The following is a 26,240-nucleotide window of genomic DNA, read 5'->3' on the forward strand; positions in this document are numbered from 1 at the left end:
CGGTCAACAAAGTGCCAATGCAAAAGACTTTTTACCGTTGGTAAAAGAGTTGCAGCAATCCGTTTTACTGCAATACAGCATGAGGGCCCATATTTTTTGCTCTCATTAGTACCAGCACATTTCCTGCAGGAATTTGGAAAGCAAAAAACACAAAACAACTTCCCTTTTTCCAAGCATTTAAATGACTGATTACTGCGGAAAAAATCAGGCACACACGCAAGTCTCACTGAGCCCCAGTGGCCTAATGGATAAGGCACTGGCCTCCTAAGCCAGGGATTGTGGGTTCAAGTCCCATCTGGGGTGCAAGTTGGTTTGTTGCTTATTCTTCACCACTTGAGATTGTGTTTTGAAGCTTGTTGCGACTGGCCAAACTTTGTTACCAAAAGGCTTCATCCACCACGACATTCCTGTGGGTGCAGTAGCTAAAACATGCCATTTACCATGGTAACATTGGGTCCTCCAAAACCTTTCCATCGAGTTAAAAAAGGGTTGCATTTTTGTTTTTACTATTTCTGGGATGCAAGTTGGTTTGTTGCTTATTCTTCACCACTTGAGATTGTGTTTTGAAGCTTGTTGCGACTGGCCAAACTTTGTTACCAAAAGGCTTCATCCACCACGACATTCCTGTAGGTGCAGTAGCTAAAACATGCCATTTACCATGGTAACATTGGGTCCTCCAAAACCTTTCCATCGAGTTAAAAAAGGGTTGCATTTTTGTTTTTACTATTTCTGGGATGCAAGTTGGTTCGTTGCTTATTCTTCACCACTTGAGATTGTGTTTTTAAGCTTGTTGTGACTGGCCAAACTGTGTTACCAAAAGGCTTCATCCACCACGACATTCCTGTGGGTGCAGTAGCTAAAACATGCCATTTACCATGGTAACATTGGGTCCTCCAAAACCTTTCCATCGAGTTAGAAAAGGGTTGCATTTTTGTTTTTACTATTTCTTTGGACACGCACCGTACTGACATTTTAGATGCTAGAGACCCAATAAACAATGTTTTACTTCACGCGCAGATCACATGTGAGATCATATTGCCTTACATTTAAATATACAGTATTACACAGTACATAAGTGTCTGTATTCCCTGTATTGTTAGTTGCAATATATTTGTGAAAATAAAAGGTAACTAAATTTTGATGAACAAGCCTTGCTTAGATAATTTATTAACAGTTAAACTGGTCACCAAACATAGAAACGTAGGGAAAAGATGTGTCTTTAAAGTGCTCCAGTGGCGCAATCGGTCAGCGCGCGGTACTTATAAGACAGTATCTGTTAAGCTATGCCGAGGTTGTGAGTTCAAGCCTCACCTGGAGCATGTTTGCTTGTTTATTTCTTCTTTTCTGAGGTCATTACTCATTGGTTATCGTTTGCAACCTGAATATTTAATATCATATTACCAAGAAAGCAACAACAACATAGAAATGACTGTGTTTATCACACATCAGCATTGGTTGACAAATCAGGATTGGTTCAACTGCATTGTAAACGCTCCATGAGTCGGTCAACAAAGTGCCAATGCAAAAGACTTTTTACCGTTGGTAAAAGAGTTGCAGCAATCCGTTTTACTGCAATACAGCATGAGGGCCCATATTTTTTGCTCTCATTAGTACCAGCACATTTCCTGCAGGAATTTGGAAAGCAAAAAACACAAAACAACTTCCCTTTTTCCAAGCATTTAAATGACTGATTACTGCGGAAAAAATCAGGCACACACGCAAGTCTCACTGAGCCCCAGTGGCCTAATGGATAAGGCACTGGCCTCCTAAGCCAGGGATTGTGGGTTCAAGTCCCATCTGGGGTGCAAGTTGGTTTGTTGCTTATTCTTCACCACTTGAGATTGTGTTTTGAAGCTTGTTGCGACTGGCCAAACTTTGTTACCAAAAGGCTTCATCCACCACGACATTCCTGTAGGTGCAGTAGCTAAAACATGCCATTTACCATGGTAACATTGGGTCCTCCAAAACCTTTCCATCGAGTTAAAAAAGGGTTGCATTTTTGTTTTTACTATTTCTGGGATGCAAGTTGGTTTGTTGCTTATTCTTCACCACTTGAGATTGTGTTTTTAAGCTTGTTGTGACTGGCCAAACTGTGTTACCAAAAGGCTTCATCCACCACGACATTCCTGTGGGTGCAGTAGCTAAAACATGCCATTTACCATGGTAACATTGGGTCCTCCAAAACCTTTCCATCGAGTTAGAAAAGGGTTGCATTTTTGTTTTTACTATTTCTTTGGACACGCACCGTACTGACATTTTAGATGCTAGAGACCCAATAAACAATGTTTTACTTCACGCGCAGATCACATGTGAGATCATATTGCCTTACATTTAAATATACAGTATTACACAGTACATAAGTGTCTGTATTGTTGGGTGCAATATATTTGTGAAAATAAAAGGTAACTAAATTTTGATGAACAAGCCTTGCTTAGATAATTTATTAACAGTTAAACTGGTCACCAAACATAGAAACGTAGGGAAAAGATGTGTCTTTAAAGTGCTCCAGTGGCGCAATCGGTCAGCGCGCGGTACTTATAAGACAGTATCTGTTAAGCTATGCCGAGGTTGTGAGTTCAAGCCTCACCTGGAGCATGTTTGCTTGCTTATTTTTTCTTTTCTGAGGTCATTACTCATTGGTTATCGTTTGCAACCTGAATATTTAATATCATATTACCAAGAAAGCAACAACAACATAGAAATGACTGTGTTTATCACACATTAGCATTGGTTGACAAATCAGGATTGGTTCAACTGCATTGTAAACGCTCTATGAGTCGGTCAACAAAGTGCCAATGCAAAAGACTTTTTACCGTTGGTAAAAGAGTTGCAGCAATCCGTTTTACTGCAATACAGCATGAGGGCCCATATTTTTTGCTCTCATTAGTACCAGCACATTTCCTGCAGGAATTTGGAAAGCAAAAAACACAAAACAACTTCCCTTTTTCCAAACATTTAAATGACTGATTACTGCGGAAAAAATCAGGCACACACGAAAGTCTCACTGAGCCCCAGTGGCCTAATGGATAAGGCACTGGCCTCCTAAGCCAGGGATTGTGGGTTCAAGTCCCATCTGGGGTGCAAGTTGGTTTGTTGCTTATTCTTCACCACTTGAGATTGTGTTTTTAAGCTTGTTGCGACTGGCCAAACTGTGTTACCAAAAGGCTTCATCCACCACAACATTCCTGTGGGTGCATGCCATTTACCATGGTAACATTGGGTCCTCCAAAACCTTTCCATCGAGTTAGAAAAGGGTTGCATTTTTGTTTTTACTATTTCTTTGGACACGCACCGTACTGACATTTTAGATGCTAGAGACCCAATAAACAATGTTTTACTTCACGCGCAGATCACATGTGAGATCATATTGCCTTACATTTAAATATACAGTATTACACAGTACATAAGTGTCTGTATTCCCTGTATTGTTGGGTGCAATATATTTGTGAAAATAAAAGGTAACTAAATTTTGATGAACAAGCCTTGCTTAGATAATTTATTAACACTTAAACTGGTCACCAAACATAGAAACGTAGGGAAAAGATGTGTCTTTAAAGTGCTCCAGTGGCGCAATCGGTCAGCGCGCGGTACTTATAAGACAGTATCTGTTAAGCTATGCCGAGGTTGTGAGTTCAAGCCTCACCTGGAGCATGTTTGCTTGCTTATTTTTTCTTTTCTGAGGTCATTACTCATTGGTTATCGTTTGCAACCTGAATATTTAATATCATATTACCAAGAAAGCAACAACAACATAGAAATGACTGTGTTTATCACACATCAGCATTGGTTGACAAATCAGGATTGGTTCAACTGCATTGTAAACGCTCCATGAGTCGGTCAACAAAGTGCCAATGCAAAAGACTTTTTACCGTTGGTAAAAGAGTTGCAGCAATCCGTTTTACTGCAATACAGCATGAGGGCCCATATTTTTTGCTCTCATTAGTACCAGCACATTTCCTGCAGGAATTTGGAAAGCAAAAAACACAAAACAACTTCCCTTTTCCCAAGCATTTAAATGACTGATTACTGCGGAAAAAGCAGGCACACACGCAAGTCTCACTGAGCCCCAGTGGCCTAATGGATAAGGCACTGGCCTCCTAAGCCAGGGATTGTGGGTTCAAGTCCCATCTGGGGTGCAAGTTGGTTTGTTGCTTATTCTTCACCACTTGAGATTGTGTTTTTAAGCTTGTTGCGACTGGCCAAACTGTGTTACCAAAAGGCTTCATCCACCACGACATTCCTGTAGATGCAGTAGCTAAAACATGCCATTTACCATGGTAACATTGGGTCCTCCAAAACCTTTCCATCGAGTTAGAAAAGGGTTGCATTTTTGTTTTTACTATTTCTGGGGTGCAAGTTGGTTTGTTGCTTAATCTTCACCACTTGAGATTGTGTTTTTAAGCTTGTTGCGACTGGCCAAACTGTGTTACCAAAAGGCTTCATCCACCACAACATTCCTGTGGGTGCAGTAGCTAAAACATGCCATTTACCATGGTAACATTGGGTCCTCCAAAACCTTTCCATCGAGTTAGAAAAGGGTTGCATTTTTGTTTTTACTATTTCTTTGGACACGCACCGTACTGACATTTTAGATGCTAGAGACCCAATAAACAATGTTTTACTTCACGCGCAGATCACATGTGAGATCATATTGCCTTACATTTAAATATACAGTATTACACAGTACATAAGTGTCTGTATTGTTGGGTGCAATATATTTGTGAAAATAAAAGGTAACTAAATTTTGATGAACAAGCCTTGCTTAGATAATTTATTAACAGTTAAACTGGTCACCAAACATAGAAACGTAGGGAAAAGATGTGGCCTTAAAGTGCTCCAGTGGCGCAATCGGTCAGCGCACGGTACTTATAAGACAGTATCTGTTAAGCTATGCTGAGGTTGTGAGTTCAAGCCTCACCTGGAGCATGTTTGCTTGCTTATTTCTTCTTTTCTGAGGTCATTACTCATTGGTTATCGTTTGCAACCTGAATATTTAATATCATATTACCAAGAAAGCAACAACAACATAGAAATGACTGTGTTTATCACACATCAGCATTGGTTGACAAATCAGGATTGGTTCAACTGCATTGTAAACGCTCCATGAGTCGGTCAACAAAGTGCCAATGCAAAAGACTTTTTACCGTTGGTAAAAGAGTTGCAGCAATCCGTTTTACTGCAATACAGCATGAGGGCCCATATTTTTTGCTCTCATTAGTACCAGCACATTTCCTGCAGGAATTTGGAAAGCAAAAAACACAAAACAACTTCCCTTTTTCCAAGCATTTAAATGACTGATTACTGCGGAAAAAGCAGGCACACACGCAAGTCTCACTGAGCCCCAGTGGCCTAATGGATAAGGCACTGGCCTCCTAAGCCAGGGATTGTGGGTTCAAGTCCCATCTGGGGTGCAAGTTGGTTTGTTGCTTATTCTTCACCACTTGAGATTGTGTTTTTAAGCTTGTTGCGACTGGCCAAACTGTGTTACCAAAAGGCTTCATCCACCACGACATTCCTGTAGATGCAGTAGCTAAAACATGCCATTTACCATGGTAACATTGGGTCCTCCAAAACCTTTCCATCGAGTTAGAAAAGGGTTGCATTTTTGTTTTTACTATTTCTGGGGTGCAAGTTGGTTTGTTGCTTAATCTTCACCACTTGAGATTGTGTTTTTAAGCTTGTTGCGACTGGCCAAACTGTGTTACCAAAAGGCTTCATCCACCACAACATTCCTGTGGGTGCAGTAGCTAAAACATGCCATTTACCATGGTAACATTGGGTCCTCCAAAACCTTTCCATCGAGTTAGAAAAGGGTTGCATTTTTGTTTTTACTATTTCTTTGGACACGCACCGTACTGACATTTTAGATGCTAGAGACCCAATAAACAATGTTTTACTTCACGCGCAGATCACATGTGAGATCATATTGCCTTACATTTAAATATACAGTATTACACAGTACATAAGTGTCTGTATTGTTGGGTGCAATATATTTGTGAAAATAAAAGGTAACTAAATTTTGATGAACAAGCCTTGCTTAGATAATTTATTAACAGTTAAACTGGTCACCAAACATAGAAACGTAGGGAAAAGACGTGGCCTTAAAGTGCTCCAGTGGCGCAATCGGTCAGCGCACGGTACTTATAAGACAGTATCTGTTAAGCTATGCCGAGGTTGTGAGTTCAAGCCTCACCTGGAGCATGTTTGCTTGCTTATTTCTTCTTTTCTGAGGTCATTACTCATTGGTTATCGTTTGCAACCTGAATATTTAATATCATATTACCAAGAAAGCAACAACAACATAGAAATGACTGTGTTTATCACACATCAGCATTGGTTGACAAATCAGGATTGGTTCAACTGCATTGTAAACGCTCCATGAGTCGGTCAACAAAGTGCAAATGCAAAAGACTTTTTACCGTTGGTAAAAGAGTTGCAGCAATCCGTTTTACTGCAATACAGCATGAGGGCCCATATTTTTTGCTCTCATTAGTACCAGCACATTTCCTGCAGGAATTTGGAAAGCAAAAAACACAAAACAACTTCCCTTTTTCCAAGCATTTAAATGACTGATTACTGCGGAAAAAATCAGGCACACACGCAAGTCTCACTGAGCCCCAGTGGCCTAATGGATAAGGCACTGGCCTCCTAAGCCAGGGATTGTGGGTTCAAGTCCCATCTGGGGTGCAAGTTGGTTTGTTGCTTATTCTTCACCACTTGAGATTGTGTTTTTAAGCTTGTTGCGACTGGCCAAACTGTGTTACCAAAAGGCTTCATCCACCACGACATTCCTGTAGATGCAGTAGCTAAAACATGCCATTTACCATGGTAACATTGGGTCCTCCAAAACCTTTCCATCGAGTTAGAAAAGGGTTGCATTTTTGTTTTTACTATTTCTGGGGTGCAAGTTGGTTTGTTGCTTAATCTTCACCACTTGAGATTGTGTTTTTAAGCTTGTTGCGACTGGCCAAACTGTGTTACCAAAAGGCTTCATCCACCACAACATTCCTGTGGGTGCAGTAGCTAAAACATGCCATTTACCATGGTAACATTGGGTCCTCCAAAACCTTTCCATCGAGTTAAAAAAGGGTTGCATTTTTGTTTTTACTATTTCTTTGGACACGCACCGTACTGACATTTTAGATGCTAGAGACCCAATAAACAATGTTTTACTTCACGCGCAGATCACATGTGAGATCATATTGCCGTACATTTAAATATACAGTATTACACAGTACATAAGTGTCTGTATTCCCTGTATTGTTGGGTGCAATATATTTGTGAAACTAAAAGGTAACTAAATTTTGATGAACAAGCCTTGCTTAGATAATTTATTAACAGTTAAACTGATCACCAAACATAGAAACGTAGGGAAAAGATGTGTCTTTAAAGTGCTCCAGTGGCGCAATAGGTCAGCGCGCGGTACTTATAAGACAGTATCTGTAAAGCTATGCCGAGGTTGTGAGTTTCAAGCCTCACCTGGAGCATGTTTGCTTGCTTATTTCTTCTTTTCTGAGGTCATTACTCATTGGTTATCGTTTGCAACCTGAATATTTAATATCATATTACCAAGAAAGCAACAACAACATAGAAATGACTGTGTTTATCACACATCAGCATTGGTTGACAAATCAGGATTGGTTCAACTGCATTGTAAACGCTCCATGAGTCGGTCAACAAAGTGCCAATGCAAAAGACTTTTTACCGTTGGTAAAAGAGTTGCAGCAATCCGTTTTACTGCAATACAGCATGAGGGCCCATATTTTTTGCTCTCATTAGTACCAGCACATGTCCTGCAGGAATTTGGAAAGCAAAAAACACAAAACAACTTCCCTTTTTCCAAGCATTTAAATGACTGATTACTGCGGAAAAAATCAGGCACACACACAAGTCTCACTGAGCCCCAGTGGCCTAATGGATAAGGCACTGGCCTCCTAAGCCAGGGATTGTGGGTTCAAGTCCCATCTGGGGTGCAAGTTGGTTTGTTGCTTATTCTTCACCACTTGAGATTGTGTTTTGAAGCTTGTTGCGACTGGCCAAACTTTGTTACCAAAAGGCTTCATCCACCACGACATTCCTGTAGGTGCAGTAGCTAAAACATGCCATTTACCATGGTAACATTGGGTCCTCCAAAACCTTTCCATCGAGTTAAAAAAAGGTTGCATTTTTGTTTTTACTATTTCTGGGGTGCAAGTTGGTTTGTTGCTTAATCTTCACCACTTGAGATTGTGTTTTTAAGCTTGTTGCGACTGGCCAAACTGTGTTACCAAAAGGCTTCATCCACCACAACATTCCTGTGGGTGCAGTAGCTAAAACATGCCATTTACCATGGTAACATTGGGTCCTCCAAAACCTTTCCATCGAGTTAGAAAAGGGTTGCATTTTTGTTTTTACTATTTCTTTGGACACGCACCGTACTGACATTTTAGATGCTAGAGACCCAATAAACAATGTTTTACTTCACGCGCAGATCACATGTGAGATCATATTGCCTTACATTTAAATATATAGTATTACACAGTACATAAGTGTCTGTATTCCCTGTATTGTTGGGTGCAATATATTTGTGAAAATAAAAGGTAACTAAATTTTGATGAACAAGCCTTGCTTAGATAATTTATTAACACTTAAACTGGTCACCAAACATAGAAACGTAGGGAAAAGATGTGTCTTTAAAGTGCTCCAGTGGCGCAATAGGTCAGCGCGCGGTACTTATATGACAGTATCTGTAAAGCTATGCTGAGGTTGTGAGTTCAAGCCTCACCTGGAGCATGTTTGCTTGCTTATTTCTGCTTTTCTGAGGTCATTACTCATTGGTTATCGTTTGCAACCTGAATATTTAATATCATATTACCAAGAAAGCAACAACAACATAGAAATGACTGTGTTTATCACACATCAGCATTGGTTGACAAATCAGGATTGGTTCAACTGCATTGTAAACGCTCCATGAGTCGGTCAACAAAGTGCCAATGCAAAAGACTTTTTACCGTTGGTAAAAGAGTTGCAGCAATCCGTTTTACTGCAATACAGCATGAGGGCCCATATTTTTTGCTCTCATTAGTACCAGCACATTTCCTGCAGGAATTTGGAAAGCAAAAAACACAAAACAACTTCCCTTTTTCCAAGCATTTAAATGACTGATTACTGCGGAAAAAATCAGGCACACACACAAGTCTCACTGAGCCCCAGTGGCCTAATGGATAAGGCACTGGCCTCCTAAGCCAGGGATTGTGGGTTCAAGTCCCATCTGGGGTGCAAGTTGGTTTGTTGCTTATTCTTCACCACTTGAGATTGTGTTTTTAAGCTTGTTGCGACTGGCCAAACTGTGTTACCAAAAGGCTTCATCCACCACGACATTCCTGTAGATGCAGTAGCTAAAACATGCCATTTACCATGGTAACATTGGGTCCTCCAAAACCTTTCCATCGAGTTAGAAAAGGGTTGCATTTTTGTTTTTACTATTTCTGGGGTGCAAGTTGGTTTGTTGCTTAATCTTCACCACTTGAGATTGTGTTTTTAAGCTTGTTGCGACTGGCCAAACTGTGTTACCAAAAGGCTTCATCCACCACAACATTCCTGTGGGTGCAGTAGCTAAAACATGCCATTTACCATGGTAACATTGGGTCCTCCAAAACCTTTCCATCGAGTTAGAAAAGGGTTGCATTTTTGTTTTTACTATTTCTTTGGACACGCACCGTACTGACATTTTAGATGCTAGAGACCCAATAAACAATGTTTTACTTCACGCGCAGATCACATGTGAGATCATATTGCCTTACATTTAAATATACAGTATTACACAGTACATAAGTGTCTGTATTGTTGGGTGCAATATATTTGTGAAAATAAAAGGTAACTAAATTTTGATGAACAAGCCTTGCTTAGATAATTTATTAACAGTTAAACTGGTCACCAAACATAGAAACGTAGGGAAAAGATGTGGCCTTAAAGTGCTCCAGTGGCGCAATTGGTCAGCGCACGGTACTTATAAGACAGTATCTGTTAAGCTATGCTGAGGTTGTGAGTTCAATCCTCACCTGGAGCATGTTTGCTTGCTTATTTCTTCTTTTCTGAGGTCATTACTCATTGGTTATCGTTTGCAACCTGAATATTTAATATCATATTACCAAGAAAGCAACAACAACATAGAAATGACTGTGTTTATCACACATCAGCATTGGTTGACAAATCAGGATTGGTTCAACTGCATTGTAAACGCTCCATGAGTCGGTCAACAAAGTGCCAATGCAAAAGACTTTTTACCGTTGGTAAAAGAGTTGCAGCAATCCGTTTTACTGCAATACAGCATGAGGGCCCATATTTTTTGCTCTCATTAGTACCAGCACATTTCCTGCAGGAATTTGGAAAGCAAAAAACACAAAACAACTTCCCTTTTTCCAAGCATTTAAATGACTGATTACTGCGGAAAAAGCAGGCACACACGCAAGTCTCACTGAGCCCCAGTGGCCTAATGGATAAGGCACTGGCCTCCTAAGCCAGGGATTGTGGGTTCAAGTCCCATCTGGGGTGCAAGTTGGTTTGTTGCTTATTCTTCACCACTTGAGATTGTGTTTTTAAGCTTGTTGCGACTGGCCAAACTGTGTTACCAAAAGGCTTCATCCACCACGACATTCCTGTAGATGCAGTAGCTAAAACATGCCATTTACCATGGTAACATTGGGTCCTCCAAAACCTTTCCATCGAGTTAGAAAAGGGTTGCATTTTTGTTTTTACTATTTCTGGGGTGCAAGTTGGTTTGTTGCTTAATCTTCACCACTTGAGATTGTGTTTTTAAGCTTGTTGCGACTGGCCAAACTGTGTTACCAAAAGGCTTCATCCACCACAACATTCCTGTGGGTGCAGTAGCTAAAACATGCCATTTACCATGGTAACATTGGGTCCTCCAAAACCTTTCCATCGAGTTAGAAAAGGGTTGCATTTTTGTTTTTACTATTTCTTTGGACACGCACCGTACTTACATTTTAGATGCTAGAGACCCAATAAACAATGTTTTACTTCACGCGCAGATCACATGTGAGATCATATTGCCTTACATTTAAATATACAGTATTACACAGTACATAAGTGTCTGTATTGTTGGGTGCAATATATTTGTGAAAATAAAAGGTAACTAAATTTTGATGAACAAGCCTTGCTTAGATAATTTATTAACAGTTAAACTGGTCACCAAACATAGAAACGTAGGGAAAAGACGTGGCCTTAAAGTGCTCCAGTGGCGCAATCGGTCAGCGCACGGTACTTATAAGACAGTATCTGTTAAGCTATGCCGAGGTTGTGAGTTCAAGCCTCACCTGGAGCATGTTTGCTTGCTTATTTCTTCTTTTCTGAGGTCATTACTCATTGGTTATCGTTTGCAACCTGAATATTTAATATCATATTACCAAGAAAGCAACAACAACATAGAAATGACTGTGTTTATCACACATCAGCATTGGTTGACAAATCAGGATTGGTTCAACTGCATTGTAAACGCTCCATGAGTCGGTCAACAAAGTGCAAATGCAAAAGACTTTTTACCGTTGGTAAAAGAGTTGCAGCAATCCGTTTTACTGCAATACAGCATGAGGGCCCATATTTTTTGCTCTCATTAGTACCAGCACATTTCCTGCAGGAATTTGGAAAGCAAAAAACACAAAACAACTTCCCTTTTTCCAAGCATTTAAATGACTGATTACTGCGGAAAAAATCAGGCACACACGCAAGTCTCACTGAGCCCCAGTGGCCTAATGGATAAGGCACTGGCCTCCTAAGCCAGGGATTGTGGGTTCAAGTCCCATCTGGGGTGCAAGTTGGTTTGTTGCTTATTCTTCACCACTTGAGATTGTGTTTTTAAGCTTGTTGCGACTGGCCAAACTGTGTTACCAAAAGGCTTCATCCACCACGACATTCCTGTAGATGCAGTAGCTAAAACATGCCATTTACCATGGTAACATTGGGTCCTCCAAAACCTTTCCATCGAGTTAGAAAAGGGTTGCATTTTTGTTTTTACTATTTCTGGGGTGCAAGTTGGTTTGTTGCTTAATCTTCACCACTTGAGATTGTGTTTTTAAGCTTGTTGCGACTGGCCAAACTGTGTTACCAAAAGGCTTCATCCACCACAACATTCCTGTGGGTGCAGTAGCTAAAACATGCCATTTACCATGGTAACATTGGGTCCTCCAAAACCTTTCCATCGAGTTAAAAAAGGGTTGCATTTTTGTTTTTACTATTTCTTTGGACACGCACCGTACTGACATTTTAGATGCTAGAGACCCAATAAACAATGTTTTACTTCACGCGCAGATCACATGTGAGATCATATTGCCGTACATTTAAATATACAGTATTACACAGTACATAAGTGTCTGTATTCCCTGTATTGTTGGGTGCAATATATTTGTGAAAATAAAAGGTAACTAAATTTTGATGAACAAGCCTTGCTTAGATAATTTATTAACAGTTAAACTGATCACCAAACATAGAAACGTAGGGAAAAGATGTGTCTTTAAAGTGCTCCAGTGGCGCAATAGGTCAGCGCGCGGTACTTATAAGACAGTATCTGTAAAGCTATGCCGAGGTTGTGAGTTTCAAGCCTCACCTGGAGCATGTTTGCTTGCTTATTTCTTCTTTTCTGAGGTCATTACTCATTGGTTATCGTTTGCAACCTGAATATTTAATATCATATTACCAAGAAAGCAACAACAACATAGAAATGACTGTGTTTATCACACATCAGCATTGGTTGACAAATCAGGATTGGTTCAACTGCATTGTAAACGCTCCATGAGTCGGTCAACAAAGTGCCAATGCAAAAGACTTTTTACCGTTGGTAAAAGAGTTGCAGCAATCCGTTTTACTGCAATACAGCATGAGGGCCCATATTTTTTGCTCTCATTAGTACCAGCACATGTCCTGCAGGAATTTGGAAAGCAAAAAACACAAAACAACTTCCCTTTTTCCAAGCATTTAAATGACTGATTACTGCGGAAAAAATCAGGCACACACACAAGTCTCACTGAGCCCCAGTGGCCTAATGGATAAGGCACTGGCCTCCTAAGCCAGGGATTGTGGGTTCAAGTCCCATCTGGGGTGCAAGTTGGTTTGTTGCTTATTCTTCACCACTTGAGATTGTGTTTTGAAGCTTGTTGCGACTGGCCAAACTTTGTTACCAAAAGGCTTCATCCACCACGACATTCCTGTAGGTGCAGTAGCTAAAACATGCCATTTACCATGGTAACATTGGGTCCTCCAAAACCTTTCCATCGAGTTAAAAAAAGGTTGCATTTTTGTTTTTACTATTTCTGGGGTGCAAGTTGGTTTGTTGCTTAATCTTCACCACTTGAGATTGTGTTTTTAAGCTTGTTGCGACTGGCCAAACTGTGTTACCAAAAGGCTTCATCCACCACAACATTCCTGTGGGTGCAGTAGCTAAAACATGCCATTTACCATGGTAACATTGGGTCCTCCAAAACCTTTCCATCGAGTTAGAAAAGGGTTGCATTTTTGTTTTTACTATTTCTTTGGACACGCACCGTACTGACATTTTAGATGCTAGAGACCCAATAAACAATGTTTTACTTCACGCGCAGATCACATGTGAGATCATATTGCCTTACATTTAAATATATAGTATTACACAGTACATAAGTGTCTGTATTCCCTGTATTGTTGGGTGCAATATATTTGTGAAAATAAAAGGTAACTAAATTTTGATGAACAAGCCTTGCTTAGATAATTTATTAACACTTAAACTGGTCACCAAACATAGAAACGTAGGGAAAAGATGTGTCTTTAAAGTGCTCCAGTGGCGCAATAGGTCAGCGCGCGGTACTTATATGACAGTATCTGTAAAGCTATGCTGAGGTTGTGAGTTCAAGCCTCACCTGGAGCATGTTTGCTTGCTTATTTCTGCTTTTCTGAGGTCATTACTCATTGGTTATCGTTTGCAACCTGAATATTTAATATCATATTACCAAGAAAGCAACAACAACATAGAAATGACTGTGTTTATCACACATCAGCATTGGTTGACAAATCAGGATTGGTTCAACTGCATTGTAAACGCTCCATGAGTCGGTCAACAAAGTGCCAATGCAAAAGACTTTTTACCGTTGGTAAAAGAGTTGCAGCAATCCGTTTTACTGCAATACAGCATGAGGGCCCATATTTTTTGCTCTCATTAGTACCAGCACATTTCCTGCAGGAATTTGGAAAGCAAAAAACACAAAACAACTTCCCTTTTTCCAAGCATTTAAATGACTGATTACTGCGGAAAAAATCAGGCACACACACAAGTCTCACTGAGCCCCAGTGGCCTAATGGATAAGGCACTGGCCTCCTAAGCCAGGGATTGTGGGTTCAAGTCCCATCTGGGGTGCAAGTTGGTTTGTTGCTTATTCTTCACCACTTGAGATTGTGTTTTTAAGCTTGTTGCGACTGGCCAAACTGTGTTACCAAAAGGCTTCATCCACCACGACATTCCTGTAGATGCAGTAGCTAAAACATGCCATTTACCATGGTAACATTGGGTCCTCCAAAACCTTTCCATCGAGTTAGAAAAGGGTTGCATTTTTGTTTTTACTATTTCTGGGGTGCAAGTTGGTTTGTTGCTTAATCTTCACCACTTGAGATTGTGTTTTTAAGCTTGTTGCGACTGGCCAAACTGTGTTACCAAAAGGCTTCATCCACCACAACATTCCTGTGGGTGCAGTAGCTAAAACATGCCATTTACCATGGTAACATTGGGTCCTCCAAAACCTTTCCATCGAGTTAGAAAAGGGTTGCATTTTTGTTTTTACTATTTCTTTGGACACGCACCGTACTGACATTTTAGATGCTAGAGACCCAATAAACAATGTTTTACTTCACGCGCAGATCACATGTGAGATCATATTGCCTTACATTTAAATATACAGTATTACACAGTACATAAGTGTCTGTATTGTTGGGTGCAATATATTTGTGAAAATAAAAGGTAACTAAATTTTGATGAACAAGCCTTGCTTAGATAATTTATTAACAGTTAAACTGGTCACCAAACATAGAAACGTAGGGAAAAGATGTGGCCTTAAAGTGCTCCAGTGGCGCAATTGGTCAGCGCACGGTACTTATAAGACAGTATCTGTTAAGCTATGCTGAGGTTGTGAGTTCAATCCTCACCTGGAGCATGTTTGCTTGCTTATTTCTTCTTTTCTGAGGTCATTACTCATTGGTTATCGTTTGCAACCTGAATATTTAATATCATATTACCAAGAAAGCAACAACAACATAGAAATGACTGTGTTTATCACACATCAGCATTGGTTGACAAATCAGGATTGGTTCAACTGCATTGTAAACGCTCCATGAGTCGGTCAACAAAGTGCCAATGCAAAAGACTTTTTACCGTTGGTAAAAGAGTTGCAGCAATCCGTTTTACTGCAATACAGCATGAGGGCCCATATTTTTTGCTCTCATTAGTACCAGCACATTTCCTGCAGGAATTTGGAAAGCAAAAAACACAAAACAACTTCCCTTTTTCCAAGCATTTAAATGACTGATTACTGCGGAAAAAGCAGGCACACACGCAAGTCTCACTGAGCCCCAGTGGCCTAATGGATAAGGCACTGGCCTCCTAAGCCAGGGATTGTGGGTTCAAGTCCCATCTGGGGTGCAAGTTGGTTTGTTGCTTATTCTTCACCACTTGAGATTGTGTTTTTAAGCTTGTTGCGACTGGCCAAACTGTGTTACCAAAAGGCTTCATCCACCACGACATTCCTGTAGATGCAGTAGCTAAAACATGCCATTTACCATGGTAACATTGGGTCCTCCAAAACCTTTCCATCGAGTTAGAAAAGGGTTGCATTTTTGTTTTTACTATTTCTGGGGTGCAAGTTGGTTTGTTGCTTAATCTTCACCACTTGAGATTGTGTTTTTAAGCTTGTTGCGACTGGCCAAACTGTGTTACCAAAAGGCTTCATCCACCACAACATTCCTGTGGGTGCAGTAGCTAAAACATGCCATTTACCATGGTAACATTGGGTCCTCCAAAACCTTTCCATCGAGTTAGAAAAGGGTTGCATTTTTGTTTTTACTATTTCTTTGGACACGCACCGTACTGACATTTTAGATGCTAGAGACCCAATAAACAATGTTTTACTTCACGCGCAGATCACATGTGAGATCATATTGCCTTACATTTAAATATACAGTATTACACAGTACATAAGTGTCTGTATTGTTGGGTGCAATATATTTGTGAAAATAAAAGGTAACTAAATTTTGATGAACAAGCCTTGCTTAGATAATTTATTAACAGTTAAACTGGTCACCAAACATAGAAACGTAGGGAAAAGACGTGGCCTTAAAGTGCTCCAGTGGCGCAATCGGTCAGCGCACGGTACTTATAAGACAGTATCTGTTAAGCTATGCCGAGGTTGTGAGTTCAAGCCTCACCTGGAGCATGTTTGCTTGCTTATTTCTTCTTTTCTGAGGTCATTACTCATTGGTTATCGTTTGCAACCTGAATATTTAATATCATATTACCAAGAAAGCAACAACAACATAGAAATGACTGTGTTTATCACACATCAGCATTGGTTGACAAATCAGGATTGGTTCAACTGCATTGTAAACGCTCCATGAGTCGGTCAACAAAGTGCAAATGCAAAAGACTTTTTACCGTTGGTAAAAGAGTTGCAGCAATCCGTTTTACTGCAATACAGCATGAGGGCCCATATTTTTTGCTCTCATTAGTACCAGCACATTTCCTGCAGGAATTTGGAAAGCAAAAAACACAAAACAACTTCCCTTTTTCCAAGCATTTAAATGACTGATTACTGCGGAAAAAATCAGGCACACACGCAAGTCTCACTGAGCCCCAGTGGCCTAATGGATAAGGCACTGGCCTCCTAAGCCAGGGATTGTGGGTTCAAGTCCCATCTGGGGTGCAAGTTGGTTTGTTGCTTATTCTTCACCACTTGAGATTGTGTTTTTAAGCTTGTTGCGACTGGCCAAACTGTGTTACCAAAAGGCTTCATCCACCACGACATTCCTGTAGATGCAGTAGCTAAAACATGCCATTTACCATGGTAACATTGGGTCCTCCAAAACCTTTCCATCGAGTTAGAAAAGGGTTGCATTTTTGTTTTTACTATTTCTGGGGTGCAAGTTGGTTTGTTGCTTAATCTTCACCACTTGAGATTGTGTTTTTAAGCTTGTTGCGACTGGCCAAACTGTGTTACCAAAAGGCTTCATCCACCACAACATTCCTGTGGGTGCAGTAGCTAAAACATGCCATTTACCATGGTAACATTGGGTCCTCCAAAACCTTTCCATCGAGTTAAAAAAGGGTTGCATTTTTGTTTTTACTATTTCTTTGGACACGCACCGTACTGACATTTTAGATGCTAGAGACCCAATAAACAATGTTTTACTTCACGCGCAGATCACATGTGAGATCATATTGCCGTACATTTAAATATACAGTATTACACAGTACATAAGTGTCTGTATTCCCTGTATTGTTGGGTGCAATATATTTGTGAAAATAAAAGGTAACTAAATTTTGATGAACAAGCCTTGCTTAGATAATTTATTAACAGTTAAACTGATCACCAAACATAGAAACGTAGGGAAAAGATGTGTCTTTAAAGTGCTCCAGTGGCGCAATAGGTCAGCGCGCGGTACTTATAAGACAGTATCTGTAAAGCTATGCCGAGGTTGTGAGTTTCAAGCCTCACCTGGAGCATGTTTGCTTGCTTATTTCTTCTTTTCTGAGGTCATTACTCATTGGTTATCGTTTGCAACCTGAATATTTAATATCATATTACCAAGAAAGCAACAACAACATAGAAATGACTGTGTTTATCACACATCAGCATTGGTTGACAAATCAGGATTGGTTCAACTGCATTGTAAACGCTCCATGAGTCGGTCAACAAAGTGCCAATGCAAAAGACTTTTTACCGTTGGTAAAAGAGTTGCAGCAATCCGTTTTACTGCAATACAGCATGAGGGCCCATATTTTTTGCTCTCATTAGTACCAGCACATTTCCTGCAGGAATTTGGAAAGCAAAAAACACAAAACAACTTCCCTTTTTCCAAGCATTTAAATGACTGATTACTGCGGAAAAAATCAGGCACACACGCAAGTCTCACTGAGCCCCAGTGGCCTAATGGATAAGGCACTGGCCTCCTAAGCCAGGGATTGTGGGTTCAAGTCCCATCTGGGGTGCAAGTTGGTTTGTTGCTTATTCTTCACCACTTGAGATTGTGTTTTGAAGCTTGTTGCGACTGGCCAAACTTTGTTACCAAAAGGCTTCATCCACCACGACATTCCTGTAGGTGCAGTAGCTAAAACATGCCATTTACCATGGTAACATTGGGTCCTCCAAAACCTTTCCATCGAGTTAAAAAAAGGTTGCATTTTTGTTTTTACTATTTCTGGGGTGCAAGTTGGTTTGTTGCTTAATCTTCACCACTTGAGATTGTGTTTTTAAGCTTGTTGCGACTGGCCAAACTGTGTTACCAAAAGGCTTCATCCACCACAACATTCCTGTGGGTGCAGTAGCTAAAACATGCCATTTACCATGGTAACATTGGGTCCTCCAAAACCTTTCCATCGAGTTAGAAAAGGGTTGCATTTTTGTTTTTACTATTTCTTTGGACACGCACCGTACTGACATTTTAGATGCTAGAGACCCAATAAACAATGTTTTACTTCACGCGCAGATCACATGTGAGATCATATTGCCTTACATTTAAATATATAGTATTACACAGTACATAAGTGTCTGTATTCCCTGTATTGTTGGGTGCAATATATTTGTGAAAATAAAAGGTAACTAAATTTTGATGAACAAGCCTTGCTTAGATAATTTATTAACACTTAAACTGGTCACCAAACATAGAAACGTAGGGAAAAGATGTGTCTTTAAAGTGCTCCAGTGGCGCAATAGGTCAGCGCGTGGTACTTATATGACAGTATCTGTAAAGCTATGCTGAGGTTGTGAGTTCAAGCCTCACCTGGAGCATGTTTGCTTGCTTATTTCTGCTTTTCTGAGGTCATTACTCATTGGTTATCGTTTGCAACCTGAATATTTAATATCATATTACCAAGAAAGCAACAACAACATAGAAATGACTGTGTTTATCACACATCAGCATTGGTTGACAAATCAGGATTGGTTCAACTGCATTGTAAACGCTCCATGAGTCGGTCAACAAAGTGCCAATGCAAAAGACTTTTTACCGTTGGTAAAAGAGTTGCAGCAATCCGTTTTACTGCAATACAGCATGAGGGCCCATATTTTTTGCTCTCATTAGTACCAGCACATTTCCTGCAGGAATTTGGAAAGCAAAAAACACAAAACAACTTCCCTTTTTCCAAGCATTTAAATGACTGATTACTGCGGAAAAAATCAGGCACACACACAAGTCTCACTGAGCCCCAGTGGCCTAATGGATAAGGCACTGGCTTCCTAAGCCAGGGATTGTGGGTTCAAGTCCCATCTGGGGTGCAAGTTGGTTTGTTGCTTATTCTTCACCACTTGAGATTGTATTTTGAAGCTTGTTGCGACTGGCCAAACTTTGTTACCAAAAGGCTTCATCCACCACGACATTCCTGTAGGTGCAGTAGCTAAAACATGCCATTTACCATGGTAACATTGGGTCCTCCAAAACCTTTCCATCGAGTTAAAAAAGGGTTGCATTTTTGTTTTTACTATTTCTGGGGTGCAAGTTGGTTTGTTGCTTAATCTTCACCACTTGAGATTGTGTTTTTAAGCTTGTTGCGACTGGCCAAACTGTGTTACCAAAAGGCTTCATCCACCACAACATTCCTGTGGGTGCATGCCATTTACCATGGTAACATTGGATCCTCCAAAACCTTTCCATCGAGTTAGAAAAGGGTTGCATTTTTGTTTTTACTATTTCTTTGGACACGCACCGTACTGACATTTTAGATGCTAGAGACCCAATAAACAATGTTTTACTTCACGCGCAGATCACATGTGAGATCATATTGCCTTACATTTAAATATACAGTATTACACAGTACATAAGTGTCTGTATTCCCTGTATTGTTGGGTGCAATATATTTGTGAAAATAAAAGGTAACTAAATTTTGATGAACAAGCCTTGCTTAGATAATTTATTAACACTTAAACTGGTCACCAAACATAGAAACTTAGGGAAAAGATGTGTCTTTAAAGTGCTCCAGTGGGGCAATCGGTCAGCGCGCGGTACTTATAAGACAGTATCTGTTAAGCTATGCCGAGGTTGTGAGTTCAAGCCTCACCTGGAGCATGTTTGCTTGCTTATTTCTTCTTTTCTGAGGTCATTACTCATTGGTTATCATTTGCAACCTGAATATTTAATATCGTATTACCAAGAAAGCAACAACAACATAGAAATGACTGTGTTTATCACACATCAGCATTGGTTGACAAATCAGGATTGGTTCAACTGCATTGTAAACGCTCCATGAGTCGGTCAACAAAGTGCCAATGCAAAAGACTTTTTACCGTTGGTAAAAGAGTTGCAGCAATCCGTTTTACTGCAATACAGCATGAGGGCCCATATTTTTTGCTCTCAATAGTACCAGCACATTTCCTGCAGGAATTTGGAAAGCAAAAAACACAAAACAACTTCCCTTTTTCCAAGCATTTAAATGACTGATTACTGCGGAAAAAATCAGGCACACACGCAAGTCTCACTGAGCCCCAGTGGCCTAATGGATAAGGCACTGGCCTCCTAAGCCAGGGATTGTGGGTTCAAGTCTCATCTGGGGTGCAAGTTGGTTTGTTGCTTATTCTTCACCACTTGAGATTGTGTTTTGAAGCTTGTTGCGACTGGCCAAACTTTGTTACCAAAAGGCTTCATCCACCACGACATTCCTGTAGGTGCAGTAGCTAAAACATGCCATTTACCATGGTAACATTGGGTCCTCCAAAACCTTTCCATCGAGTTAAAAAAGGGTTGCATTTTTGTTTTTACTATTTCTGGGGTGCAAGTTGGTTTGTTGCTTATTCTTCACCACTTGAGATTGTGTTTTTAAGCTTGTTGTGACTGGCCAAACTGTGTTACCAAAAGGCTTCATCCACCACGACATTCCTGTGGGTGCAGTAGCTAAAACATGCCATTTACCATGGTAACATTGGGTCCTCCAAAACCTTTCCATCGAGTTAGAAAAGGGTTGCATTTTTGTTTTTACTATTTCTTTGGACACGCACCGTACTGACATTTTAGATGCTAGAGACCCAATAAACAATGTTTTACTTCACGTGCAGATCACATGTGAGATCATATTGCCTTACATTTAAATATACAGTATTACACAGTACATAAGTGTCTGTATTCCCTGTATTGTTGGGTGCAATATATTTGTGAAAATAAAAGGTAACTAAATTTTGATGAACAAGCCTTGCTTAGATAATTTATTAACACTTAAACTGGTCACCAAACATAGAAACGTAGGGAAAAGATGTGTCTTTAAAGTGCTCCAGTGGCGCAATCGGTCAGCGCGCGGTACTTATAAGACAGTATCTGTTAAGCTATGCCGAGGTTGTGAGTTCAAGCCTCACCTGGAGCATGTTTGCTTGCATATTTCTTCTTTTCTGAGGTCATTACTCATTGGTTATCGTTTGCAACCTGAATATTTAATATCATATTACCAAGAAAGCAACAACAACATAGAAATAACTGTGTTTATCACACATCAGCATTGGTTGACAAATCAGGATTGGTTCAACTGCATTGTAAACGCTCCATGAGTCGGTCAACAAAGTGCCAATGCAAAAGACTTTTTACCGTTGGTAAAAGAGTTGCAGCAATCCGTTTTACTGCAATACAGCATGAGGGCCCATATTTTTTGCTCTCATTAGTACCAGCACATTTCCTGCAGGAATTTGGAAAGCAAAAAACAACTTCCCTTTTTCCAAGCATTTAAATGACTGATTACTGCGGAAAAATCAGGCACACACGCAAGTCTCACTGAGCCCCAGTGGCCTAATGGATAAGGCACTGGCCTCCTAAGCCAGGGATTGTGGGTTCAAGTCCCATCTGGGGTGCAAGTTGGTTTGTTGCTTATTCTTCACCACTTGAGATTGTGTTTTTAAGCTTGTTGCGACTGGCCAAACTGTGTTACCAAAAGGCTTCATCCACCACGACATTCCTGTAGATGCAGTAGCTAAAACATGCCATTTACCATGGTAACATTGGGTCCTCCAAAACCTTTCCATCGAGTTAGAAAAGGGTTGCATTTTTGTTTTTACTATTTCTGGGGTGCAAGTTGGTTTGTTGCTTAATCTTCACCACTTGAGATTGTGTTTTTAAGCTTGTTGCGACTGGCCAAACTGTGTTACCAAAAGGCTTCATCCACCACAACATTCCTGTGGGTGCAGTAGCTAAAACATGCCATTTACCATGGTAACATTGGGTCCTCCAAAACCTTTCCATCGAGTTAGAAAAGGGTTGCATTTTTGTTTTTACTATTTCTTTGGACACGCACCGTACTGACATTTTAGATGCTAGAGACCCAATAAACAATGTTTTACTTCACGCGCAGATCACATGTGAGATCATATTGCCTTACATTTAAATATACAGTATTACACAGTACATAAGTGTCTGTATTCCCTGTATTGTTGGGTGCAATATATTTGTGAAAATAAAAGGTAACTAAATTTTGATGAACAAGCCTTGCTTAGATAATTTATTAACACTTAAACTGGTCACCAAACATAGAAACGTAGGGAAAAGATGCGTCTTTAAAGTGCTCCAGTGGCGCAATCGGTCAGCGCGCGGTACTTATAAGACAGTATCTGTTAAGCTATGCCGAGGTTGTGAGTTCAAGCCTCACCTGGAGCATGTTTGCTTGCTTATTTCTTCTTTTCTGAGGTCATTACTCATTGGTTATCATTTGCAACCTGAATATTTAATATCATATTACCAAGAAAGCAACAACAACATAGAAATGACTGTGTTTATCACACATCAGCATTGGTTGACAAATCAGGATTGGTTCAACTGCATTGTAAACGCTCCATGAGTCGGTCAACAAAATGCCAATGCAAAAGACTTTTTACCGTTGGTAAAAGAGTTGCAGCAATCCGTTTTACTGCAATACAGCATGAGGGCCCATATTTTTTGCTCTCATTAGTACCAGCACATTTCCTGCAGGAATTTGGAAAGCAAAAAACAACTTCCCTTTTTCCAAGCATTTAAATGACTGATTACTGCGGAAAAAGCAGGCACACACGCAAGTCTCACTGAGCCCCAGTGGCCTAATGGATAAGGCACTGGCCTCCTAAGCCAGGGATTGTGGGTTCAAGTCCCATCTGGGGTGCAAGTTGGTTTGTTGCTTATTCTTCACCACTTGAGATTGTGTTTTTAAGCTTGTTGCGACTGGCCAAACTGTGTTACCAAAAGGCTTCATCCACCACGACATTCCTGTAGATGCAGTAGCTAAAACATGCCATTTACCATGGTAACATTGGGTCCTCCAAAACCTTTCCATCGAGTTAGAAAAGGGTTGCATTTTTGTTTTTACTATTTCTGGGGTGCAAGTTGGTTTGTTGCTTAATCTTCACCACTTGAGATTGTGTTTTTAAGCTTGTTGCGACTGGCCAAACTGTGTTACCAAAAGGCTTCATCCACCACAACATTCCTGTGGGTGCAGTAGCTAAAACATGCCATTTACCATGGTAACATTGGGTCCTCCAAAACCTTTCCATCGAGTTAGAAAAGGGTTGCATTTTTGTTTTTACTATTTCTTTGGACACGCACCGTACTGACATTTTAGATGCTAGAGACCCAATAAACAATGTTTTACTTCACGCGCAGATCACATGTGAGATCATATTGCCTTACATTTAAATATACAGTATTACACAGTACATAAGTGTCTGTATTGTTGGGTGCAATATATTTGTGAAAATAAAAGGTAACTAAATTTTGATGAACAAGCCTTGCTTAGATAATTTATTAACAGTTAAACTGGTCACCAAACATAGAAACGTAGGGAAAAGATGTGTCCTTAAAGTGCTCCAGTGGCGCAATCGGTCAGCGCACGGTACTTATAAGACAGTATCTGTTAAGCTATGCCGAGGTTGTGAGTTCAAGCCTCACCTGGAGCATGTTTGCTTGCTTATTTCTTCTTTTCTGAGGTCATTACTCATTGGTTATCGTTTGCAACCTGAATATTTAATATCATATTACCAAGAAAGCAACAACAACATAGAAATGACTGTGTTTATCACACATCAGCATTGGTTGACAAATCAGGATTGGTTCAACTGCATTGTAAACGCTCCATGAGTCGGTCAACAAAGTGCAAATGCAAAAGACTTTTTACCGTTGGTAAAAGAGTTGCAGCAATCCGTTTTACTGCAATACAGCATGAGGGCCCATATTTTTTGCTCTCATTAGTACCAGCACATTTCCTGCAGGAATTTGGAAAGCAAAAAACACAAAACAACTTCCCTTTTTCCAAGCATTTAAATGACTGATTACTGCGGAAAAAATCAGGCACACACGCAAGTCTCACTGAGCCCCAGTGGCCTAATGGATAAGGCACTGGCCTCCTAAGCCAGGGATTGTGGGTTCACGTCCCATCTGGGGTGCAAGTTGGTTTGTTGCTTATTCTTCACCACTTGAGATTGTGTTTTTAAGCTTGTTGCAACTGGCCAAACTGTGTTACCAAAAGACTTCATCCACCACAACATTCCTGTAGATGCAGTAGCTAAAACATGCCATTTACCATGGTAACATTGGGTCCTCCAAAACCTTTCCATCGAGTTAGAAAAGGGTTGCATTTTTGTTTTTACTATTTCTGGGGTGCAAGTTGGTTTGTTGCTTAATCTTCACCACTTGAGATTGTGTTTTTAAGCTTGTTGCGACTGGCCAAACTGTGTTACCAAAAGGCTTCATCCACCACAACATTCCTGTGGGTGCAGTAGCTAAAACATGCCATTTACCATGGTAACATTGGGTCCTCCAAAACCTTTCCATCGAGTTAGAAAAGGGTTGCATTTTTGTTTTTACTATTTCTGGGGTGCAAGTTGGTTTGTTGCTTAATCTTCACCACTTGAGATTGTGTTTTTAAGCTTGTTGCGACTGGCCAAACTGTGTTACCAAAAGGCTTCATCCACCACAACATTCCTGTGGGTGCAGTAGCTAAAACATGCCATTTACCATGGTAACATTGGGTCCTTCAAAACCTTTCCATCGAGTTAGAAAAGGGTTGCATTTTTGTTTTTACTATTTCTGGGGTGCAAGTTTGTTTGTTGCTTAATCTTCACCACTTGAGATTGTGTTTTTAAGCTTGTTGCGACTGGCCAAACTGTGTTACCAAAAGGCTTCATCCACCACAACATTCCTGTGGGTGCAGTAGCTAAAACATGCCATTTACCATGGTAACATTGGGTCCTCCAAAACCTTTCCATCGAGTTAGAAAAGGGTTGCATTTTTGTTTTTACTATTTCTTTGGACACGCACCGTACTGACATTTTAGATGCTAGAGACCCAATAAACAATGTTTTACTTCACGCGCAGATCACATGTGAGATCATATTGCCTTACATTTAAATATACAGTATTACACAGTACATAAGTGTCTGTATTGTTGGGTGCAATATATTTGTGAAAATAAATGGTAACTAAATTTTGATGAACAAGCCTTGCTTAGATAATTTATTAACAGTTAAACTGGTCACCAAACATAGAAACGTAGGGAAAAGATGTGTCCTTAAAGTGCTCCAGTGGCGCAATCGGTCAGCGCACAGTACTTATAAGACAGTATCTGTTAAGCTATGCCGAGGTTGTGAGTTCAAGCCTCACCTGGAGCATGTTTGCTTGCTTATTTCTTCTTTTCTGAGGTCATTACTCATTGGTTATCCTTTGCAACCTGAATATTTAATATCATATTACCAAGAAAGCAACAACAACATAGAAATGACTGTGTTTATCACACATCAGCATTGGTTGACAAATCAGGATTGGTTCAACTGCATTGTAAACGCTCCATGAGTCGGTCAACAAAGTGCCAATGCAAAAGACTTTTTACCGTTGGTAAAAGAGTTGCAGCAATCCGTTTTACTGCAATACAGCATGAGGGCCCATATTTTTTGCTCTCATTAGTACCAGCACATGTCCTGCAGGAATTTGGAAAGCAAAAAACACAAAACAACTTCCCTTTTTCCAAGCATTTAAATGACTGATTACTGCGGAAAAAATCAGGCACACACGCAAGTCTCACT

The 26,240-nt window shown here is 40.2% G+C and overlaps 1 protein-coding gene and 40 non-coding genes across 45 annotated transcripts in view; 40 read left to right on the plus strand and 1 right to left on the minus strand.

Annotated features, from left to right (window-relative positions):
* Window positions 1–26,240, minus strand: part of FER1L5 (fer-1 like family member 5) — a 676,118-nt gene that overhangs the window by 173,381 nt on the left and 476,497 nt on the right. The window lies entirely within an intron of this gene.
* Window positions 231–303, plus strand: TRNAR-CCU (transfer RNA arginine (anticodon CCU)). Its single transcript has one exon. It is a non-coding gene; the product is annotated as a tRNA-Arg (tRNA).
* TRNAI-UAU (transfer RNA isoleucine (anticodon UAU)) lies at window positions 1,227–1,319 on the plus strand. Its single transcript is given in 2 exon segments — window positions 1,227–1,264; window positions 1,284–1,319. It is a non-coding gene; the product is annotated as a tRNA-Ile (tRNA).
* Window positions 1,733–1,805, plus strand: TRNAR-CCU (transfer RNA arginine (anticodon CCU)). The gene has a single exon. It is a non-coding gene; the product is annotated as a tRNA-Arg (tRNA).
* On the plus strand, window positions 2,503–2,595 carry TRNAI-UAU (transfer RNA isoleucine (anticodon UAU)). The gene is given in 2 exon segments: window positions 2,503–2,540; window positions 2,560–2,595. It is a non-coding gene; the product is annotated as a tRNA-Ile (tRNA).
* Window positions 3,009–3,081, plus strand: TRNAR-CCU (transfer RNA arginine (anticodon CCU)). Its single transcript has one exon. It is a non-coding gene; the product is annotated as a tRNA-Arg (tRNA).
* On the plus strand, window positions 3,559–3,651 carry TRNAI-UAU (transfer RNA isoleucine (anticodon UAU)). Its single transcript is given in 2 exon segments — window positions 3,559–3,596; window positions 3,616–3,651. It is a non-coding gene; the product is annotated as a tRNA-Ile (tRNA).
* Window positions 4,064–4,136, plus strand: TRNAR-CCU (transfer RNA arginine (anticodon CCU)). Its single transcript has one exon. It is a non-coding gene; the product is annotated as a tRNA-Arg (tRNA).
* Window positions 4,834–4,926, plus strand: TRNAI-UAU (transfer RNA isoleucine (anticodon UAU)). Its single transcript is given in 2 exon segments — window positions 4,834–4,871; window positions 4,891–4,926. It is a non-coding gene; the product is annotated as a tRNA-Ile (tRNA).
* Window positions 5,339–5,411, plus strand: TRNAR-CCU (transfer RNA arginine (anticodon CCU)). Its single transcript has one exon. It is a non-coding gene; the product is annotated as a tRNA-Arg (tRNA).
* Window positions 6,109–6,201, plus strand: TRNAI-UAU (transfer RNA isoleucine (anticodon UAU)). The gene is given in 2 exon segments: window positions 6,109–6,146; window positions 6,166–6,201. It is a non-coding gene; the product is annotated as a tRNA-Ile (tRNA).
* TRNAR-CCU (transfer RNA arginine (anticodon CCU)) lies at window positions 6,615–6,687 on the plus strand. Its single transcript has one exon. It is a non-coding gene; the product is annotated as a tRNA-Arg (tRNA).
* Window positions 7,394–7,487, plus strand: TRNAI-UAU (transfer RNA isoleucine (anticodon UAU)). Its single transcript is given in 2 exon segments — window positions 7,394–7,431; window positions 7,451–7,487. It is a non-coding gene; the product is annotated as a tRNA-Ile (tRNA).
* Window positions 7,901–7,973, plus strand: TRNAR-CCU (transfer RNA arginine (anticodon CCU)). The gene has a single exon. It is a non-coding gene; the product is annotated as a tRNA-Arg (tRNA).
* Window positions 8,680–8,772, plus strand: TRNAI-UAU (transfer RNA isoleucine (anticodon UAU)). Its single transcript is given in 2 exon segments — window positions 8,680–8,717; window positions 8,737–8,772. It is a non-coding gene; the product is annotated as a tRNA-Ile (tRNA).
* TRNAR-CCU (transfer RNA arginine (anticodon CCU)) lies at window positions 9,186–9,258 on the plus strand. Its single transcript has one exon. It is a non-coding gene; the product is annotated as a tRNA-Arg (tRNA).
* Window positions 9,956–10,048, plus strand: TRNAI-UAU (transfer RNA isoleucine (anticodon UAU)). The gene is given in 2 exon segments: window positions 9,956–9,993; window positions 10,013–10,048. It is a non-coding gene; the product is annotated as a tRNA-Ile (tRNA).
* On the plus strand, window positions 10,461–10,533 carry TRNAR-CCU (transfer RNA arginine (anticodon CCU)). The gene has a single exon. It is a non-coding gene; the product is annotated as a tRNA-Arg (tRNA).
* TRNAI-UAU (transfer RNA isoleucine (anticodon UAU)) lies at window positions 11,231–11,323 on the plus strand. The gene is given in 2 exon segments: window positions 11,231–11,268; window positions 11,288–11,323. It is a non-coding gene; the product is annotated as a tRNA-Ile (tRNA).
* Window positions 11,737–11,809, plus strand: TRNAR-CCU (transfer RNA arginine (anticodon CCU)). Its single transcript has one exon. It is a non-coding gene; the product is annotated as a tRNA-Arg (tRNA).
* TRNAI-UAU (transfer RNA isoleucine (anticodon UAU)) lies at window positions 12,516–12,609 on the plus strand. Its single transcript is given in 2 exon segments — window positions 12,516–12,553; window positions 12,573–12,609. It is a non-coding gene; the product is annotated as a tRNA-Ile (tRNA).
* On the plus strand, window positions 13,023–13,095 carry TRNAR-CCU (transfer RNA arginine (anticodon CCU)). The gene has a single exon. It is a non-coding gene; the product is annotated as a tRNA-Arg (tRNA).
* Window positions 13,802–13,894, plus strand: TRNAI-UAU (transfer RNA isoleucine (anticodon UAU)). The gene is given in 2 exon segments: window positions 13,802–13,839; window positions 13,859–13,894. It is a non-coding gene; the product is annotated as a tRNA-Ile (tRNA).
* Window positions 14,308–14,380, plus strand: TRNAR-CCU (transfer RNA arginine (anticodon CCU)). The gene has a single exon. It is a non-coding gene; the product is annotated as a tRNA-Arg (tRNA).
* On the plus strand, window positions 15,078–15,170 carry TRNAI-UAU (transfer RNA isoleucine (anticodon UAU)). Its single transcript is given in 2 exon segments — window positions 15,078–15,115; window positions 15,135–15,170. It is a non-coding gene; the product is annotated as a tRNA-Ile (tRNA).
* Window positions 15,583–15,655, plus strand: TRNAR-CCU (transfer RNA arginine (anticodon CCU)). The gene has a single exon. It is a non-coding gene; the product is annotated as a tRNA-Arg (tRNA).
* On the plus strand, window positions 16,353–16,445 carry TRNAI-UAU (transfer RNA isoleucine (anticodon UAU)). Its single transcript is given in 2 exon segments — window positions 16,353–16,390; window positions 16,410–16,445. It is a non-coding gene; the product is annotated as a tRNA-Ile (tRNA).
* Window positions 16,859–16,931, plus strand: TRNAR-CCU (transfer RNA arginine (anticodon CCU)). Its single transcript has one exon. It is a non-coding gene; the product is annotated as a tRNA-Arg (tRNA).
* On the plus strand, window positions 17,638–17,731 carry TRNAI-UAU (transfer RNA isoleucine (anticodon UAU)). Its single transcript is given in 2 exon segments — window positions 17,638–17,675; window positions 17,695–17,731. It is a non-coding gene; the product is annotated as a tRNA-Ile (tRNA).
* Window positions 18,145–18,217, plus strand: TRNAR-CCU (transfer RNA arginine (anticodon CCU)). Its single transcript has one exon. It is a non-coding gene; the product is annotated as a tRNA-Arg (tRNA).
* TRNAI-UAU (transfer RNA isoleucine (anticodon UAU)) lies at window positions 18,924–19,016 on the plus strand. Its single transcript is given in 2 exon segments — window positions 18,924–18,961; window positions 18,981–19,016. It is a non-coding gene; the product is annotated as a tRNA-Ile (tRNA).
* On the plus strand, window positions 19,430–19,502 carry TRNAR-CCU (transfer RNA arginine (anticodon CCU)). The gene has a single exon. It is a non-coding gene; the product is annotated as a tRNA-Arg (tRNA).
* Window positions 20,197–20,289, plus strand: TRNAI-UAU (transfer RNA isoleucine (anticodon UAU)). Its single transcript is given in 2 exon segments — window positions 20,197–20,234; window positions 20,254–20,289. It is a non-coding gene; the product is annotated as a tRNA-Ile (tRNA).
* On the plus strand, window positions 20,703–20,775 carry TRNAR-CCU (transfer RNA arginine (anticodon CCU)). The gene has a single exon. It is a non-coding gene; the product is annotated as a tRNA-Arg (tRNA).
* TRNAI-UAU (transfer RNA isoleucine (anticodon UAU)) lies at window positions 21,482–21,574 on the plus strand. The gene is given in 2 exon segments: window positions 21,482–21,519; window positions 21,539–21,574. It is a non-coding gene; the product is annotated as a tRNA-Ile (tRNA).
* TRNAR-CCU (transfer RNA arginine (anticodon CCU)) lies at window positions 21,980–22,052 on the plus strand. The gene has a single exon. It is a non-coding gene; the product is annotated as a tRNA-Arg (tRNA).
* Window positions 22,759–22,851, plus strand: TRNAI-UAU (transfer RNA isoleucine (anticodon UAU)). The gene is given in 2 exon segments: window positions 22,759–22,796; window positions 22,816–22,851. It is a non-coding gene; the product is annotated as a tRNA-Ile (tRNA).
* On the plus strand, window positions 23,257–23,329 carry TRNAR-CCU (transfer RNA arginine (anticodon CCU)). Its single transcript has one exon. It is a non-coding gene; the product is annotated as a tRNA-Arg (tRNA).
* TRNAI-UAU (transfer RNA isoleucine (anticodon UAU)) lies at window positions 24,027–24,119 on the plus strand. Its single transcript is given in 2 exon segments — window positions 24,027–24,064; window positions 24,084–24,119. It is a non-coding gene; the product is annotated as a tRNA-Ile (tRNA).
* On the plus strand, window positions 24,533–24,605 carry TRNAR-CCU (transfer RNA arginine (anticodon CCU)). The gene has a single exon. It is a non-coding gene; the product is annotated as a tRNA-Arg (tRNA).
* On the plus strand, window positions 25,737–25,829 carry TRNAI-UAU (transfer RNA isoleucine (anticodon UAU)). The gene is given in 2 exon segments: window positions 25,737–25,774; window positions 25,794–25,829. It is a non-coding gene; the product is annotated as a tRNA-Ile (tRNA).

Source organism: Mixophyes fleayi, chromosome 4 (assembly GCF_038048845.1).
Source record: "Mixophyes fleayi isolate aMixFle1 chromosome 4, aMixFle1.hap1, whole genome shotgun sequence".
Lineage (NCBI taxonomy): Eukaryota > Metazoa > Chordata > Amphibia > Anura > Limnodynastidae > Mixophyes > Mixophyes fleayi.